The following is a 4,446-nucleotide window of genomic DNA, read 5'->3' as shown; positions in this document are numbered from 1 at the left end:
GGCTGCTGAAAGCAGGTATCTGGGGTTTGTTTGGCTTCTATAATTGAAACACTGTTGCAGCTCCACCTCTGAGACCTCGGCTGGCTGAAAGCAGGTACCTGGGGTTTGTTTAGCTTCTATAATTGAAATATAGTTGCTTTCGGAGCTGTTGCTTTCAGGCTCAGAGCCGGGCCACGGCAGACGGGGAACCTTGGCTTCCTCCATCACTGGAGCAAGCAAGCCTCCTGTTCGCTTCAGCTGTGTGGCTGCCGGCTGCAATCTTGGTTGGCAGTTAATTTGCATATCACCCTGATTAGCCAATGGGAAGTGTATCGGAGGTACAGTTAATTACCTTATTTGTCTTTTATTAGATAGGATAGGCACTTTCTTCTCAATAAGAACTATCCTTATTTTCTTCTGAGGGAAGCAAAATTAATAAAGCTTCATATCTACTTGGCAAGTCTATTTGCTCTATGAATATGAGTTGGCATTCTCCGGGCAATCAAACACAAGAACCCAGTTCATGGCCTGCCTATCCAATAGCCTGGTCGCAGTATCTATAGCAAAGAACACTGTTAGCACCCTTGCAGATAAACCTCTTACAGACTTCCACTTTTCTCATCTGCTGCTGTCAACCACAGAAGTCAAGAATAAAAGTACCAGAGTACAGGCAGAAGAAAACCTGGTTTAGATACAAACCTCTTTACAACTGGGAAAAAATACATATATTATACACCTATTTAGATGGCTTCTCAAAAAGGAATATGAGATTCAAATTTTTTACTATAGCACACAAACTAGGTAGTTTTGTTCCAAAGTGACAGGGGTGATATAGTTTACTTTTCTCACCAACCCAAACATATTCAGAAATTTTCAAACTCAAGCATACAAGGTCATTTACAGATTTGATTTGCTTTGCCTGGAAAAAAACAAAGTTAACTGTTTTGGAAGAAGATTTTTGCATTCACACTATCAGCTGAGTCTATGTCCAAGATTCTTCATTATAACCTAACTTTTGGAGGTTGTTATGAACACTTATTGGTTCATCTTTGAGTTCAAATAGTCAAACTTGTATGCAAACAAGTATATTTATGTGGTTGATCTTCTCAAACATCTTGTCTCAGATCCTTTCCATCAATGAAGAGATTGTTGAAAAGCTCATGATCCTTTCCTGCTTCTTGGAAAACCCAAAGGCCTGAGACTAGATCAGTTCTCATAGGTAGTATTACCAGAACCCATAGTCATCTGTCAAAGTCTATTACAGATGGTAAAAAAAAAAGTCAAAGTCTTGCTAGATCCCATTCTAGAAGCTGCAAGTACATCTTTAGTTAATAGCGCCTCAATAAAGATGAAAAGGAATAATTTTTTTAAAAATATGTGTCCAAGTCTTATTATTGCTGCAGAATTACTTTACAGTAGCATCCACAGGATATGTTTTCTTTCTTTTTTAAAAAATGTATCTATTGTTGAAAATATTACAAGTGCGGCCTTTTCCCCCATTCAGTCCCTCCACCCCAAAACAATTTAAGTGTGGTCAAATTACTACAATCCAATAAAGCTAAACCAGGTAGAAGAATAATTGATCACATTTTTACAAATTAGGTTATTTTATTTATTAATCTATTATTTAGGGTATTATAGAGTTCTTCTTTTACATAGGTAATTTTTAACACATCTAATTCATAAAATCCTGATGAAAGGGCACAGGAAAGATCATAAAGAAAAAATAGAAGGTTTACAAAATGTGGATGGTTTGAAAAAACAAAGGTGATTGAGGAATAAAACCTGAGCTGAAAACAATTTAGGTTCTCTGCCAGGTGAGTGGTTTCTCACCTTCTGCTTCAGTATGATAATGTACTTCACATTGTACTGTTTGGCAGAGACATACACACAAGCTAAACTGAATTTCCTTTCCTCTGATTTTTGATTTCTTATTTCTTTCTAGGTGGACTCTCATTATTGCCCCAGTTGCTTAGAAAATATGCCATCGGCTGAAGCCAAACTAAAAAAGAACAGGTAAGACCAGGATTTATTTTTTGTTTTCTCAATTTTTTTTGTAATAGCTGGTAAGAAAACACATGGAACTAACTCTTTCTTAACTAGCTCTTTTCATTTTTTTGCATCACCTTTGCCAAAGATAAACTAGCCTTTAAATAAACTTTCCATTTTAGAACAGTTTTAGACTTAAGAATTATTGTGAAGATGATACAGAGATTTCCCTTTTATCCCGTACCCAGTGTCCCCTGCTGTTAACATCTTACATTAGAATGGTGTATTTGTCTCAATTACTGAACAATACTGGTACATTATTGTTAAATAAACTCCACATTTTATTCAGATTTGTTTAGTTTTTTTCATAATCTCCTTTTTCTGTTCCAGGATCCTATTTAGGATATCCATGTTATGTTTAATAGTTATGTCTCCTTTGGCTCCCATTGTTGTGACATCCTCTTAGACTTTCCTTGGTTTTGATGACCTTAAAAGTTTTGAATAGTGGTCAGATATATTGTAGAATGTCCCTCAGTTGGAATGTGTCTGTTTTTCTCATCAACTAGGGCCGTGGTCCCACATGCGGCTCTTTGGCTCCTTGAGTGCGGCTCTTCCACAAAATACTGACTTCTGTGCATGGGCCACGAAGATTCAATCACACTGTACATGCGCGCCCGCACGTGGTATTTTGTGGAAGAGCCACACTCAAGGGGCCACAGAGCTGCATGTGGCTCGCGAGCCGCAGTTTGCCGACCACTGCCCTAGGAGATGTATAGGCAACATATTGCTATGAGAGATGTCTGAGATTTTGCTGCCTATGGCTTCTGCTAAGATTTTCATGATTTTGCAGCTTACATTTACGTCTTTTATCCATTTTGAGTTTGTTCTTGTGTATGGTGTAAAAATCCAACACCATTTTTTGATAAAGACTCTTAGCAAAGTGGGAATAGAGGGAGCATACTTCAACATAATAAAGGCCATATATGACAAACCTACAGCAAACATCATACGCAGTGGACAAAACCTAAAACCATTTCCCCAAAGAACAGGAATGAGATAGGGATGCCCACTTTCACCACTCTTATTTAACATAGTACTGGAAGTCCTAGCCACAGTGATCAGATAAGAAGAAGAAATAAAAGGCATCCAAACTGGAAAGGAGGAAGTGAAACTCTCAATATTTGCAGATGTCATGATATTATACATAGAAAATCCTAAATAATCAATAAAAAACTAGTAGATTTAATAAATGAATTGGGCAATGTAGCAGGATACAAAATTAACACTCAGGACTTGATGGCATTTTTATACAACAATAATGAATTCTCAGAAAGAGAAATGAAAAAACAAAAACACAATAATCCCATTTACCATTGCAATAAAAAAATTAAGATACTTGGGAAACTAAGAAGGTAAAAGATCTATACTCAGAAAATTACAGAACATTGAAAAAAGAGATAGAGGAAGATATATTGTTTATACAGTGTTTATGGATTGGTAAAATTAACATCATTAAAATCTCCACACTACCCAAAGCAATCTATAGATTCAATGTAATCCCCATTAAAATACCAACAGCATATTTCACAGATCTAGAACAAACATTACAAAAATTTATATGGAAGCAAAGAAGACCCCAAGTAGCTGTAGCAATATTGAGAAAGAAAAACAAAGTTGGAGGAATTACAATACCAGATATCAAGTTATACTACAAAGTCACTGTAATCAAAACAGCCTGGTACTGACATAAGAACAGGCATATAGCACAATGGAACAGAACACAGAACCCAGAAATCAACCCAAGCCATTATGCTCAATTAATATTTGACAAAGGAGGCAAGAGCATACAATGGAATAAAGACAGTCTTTTCAATAAATGGTGTTGGGAAAATTGGCAGGTACATGCAAAAAAAAAGAAGAAGGAAGAGAAAAGAAAAGAAGAGAAAAGAAAAGAAAAGAAAAGAAAAGGAAACAAAAGAAAAGGAAACAAAAGAAAAAGAAACAAAAGAAAACAAAAGAAACCAGACAACAAAGGAATAATTTTTGAAAAAAAACTATTTCCCTGTTGACTTACTTAAACTTGACTGGGTGAATATAAACAACTCTAAGTTACCTATTATTTTTTTGAATATCTTTTAAGTATACTCCATTTTCTTACAATGAATGAAATCTGAGACTGAAATAATTTTCCACTTATAAATAACTCAACCTATTTGTCTGGCTCCTCAAAGAAGTCTTTTTTTTTTTCAAATAAATCTTTATTGTTCAGATTATTACAGTTGTTCCTCTTTTTTCTCCCCATAGCTCCCCTCCACCCCGTTCCCACCCCACCCTCTGCCCTTACTCCGGCCACCCACTGTTCTCATCCATAGGTGTAGAATTTTTGTCCATTCTCTTCCCACACCCCCCACACCCCTTTCCCCCCCGAGAATAGTCAGTCCACTCCCTTTCTATGCCCCTGATTCTATTATATTCACC

The 4,446-nt window shown here is 36.3% G+C and overlaps 1 protein-coding gene and 1 long non-coding RNA gene across 9 annotated transcripts in view; one reads left to right on the top strand and one right to left on the bottom strand.

Moving 5' to 3' along the window:
* Positions 1-4,446, bottom strand: part of ZNF438 (zinc finger protein 438) — a 204,064-nt gene that overhangs the window by 70,066 nt on the left and 129,552 nt on the right. The window lies entirely within an intron of this gene.
* On the top strand, positions 1,645-1,982 carry LOC106727866. The gene is made up of 2 exons (XR_001364114.1): positions 1,645-1,796; positions 1,925-1,982. It is a non-coding gene; the product is annotated as an uncharacterized LOC106727866 (long non-coding RNA).

Source organism: Myotis brandtii, unplaced genomic scaffold, assembly GCF_000412655.1.
Source record: "Myotis brandtii unplaced genomic scaffold, ASM41265v1 scaffold49, whole genome shotgun sequence".
NCBI lineage: Eukaryota > Metazoa > Chordata > Mammalia > Chiroptera > Vespertilionidae > Myotis > Myotis brandtii.
This window is presented reverse-complemented; position numbering and strand designations above follow the sequence as displayed.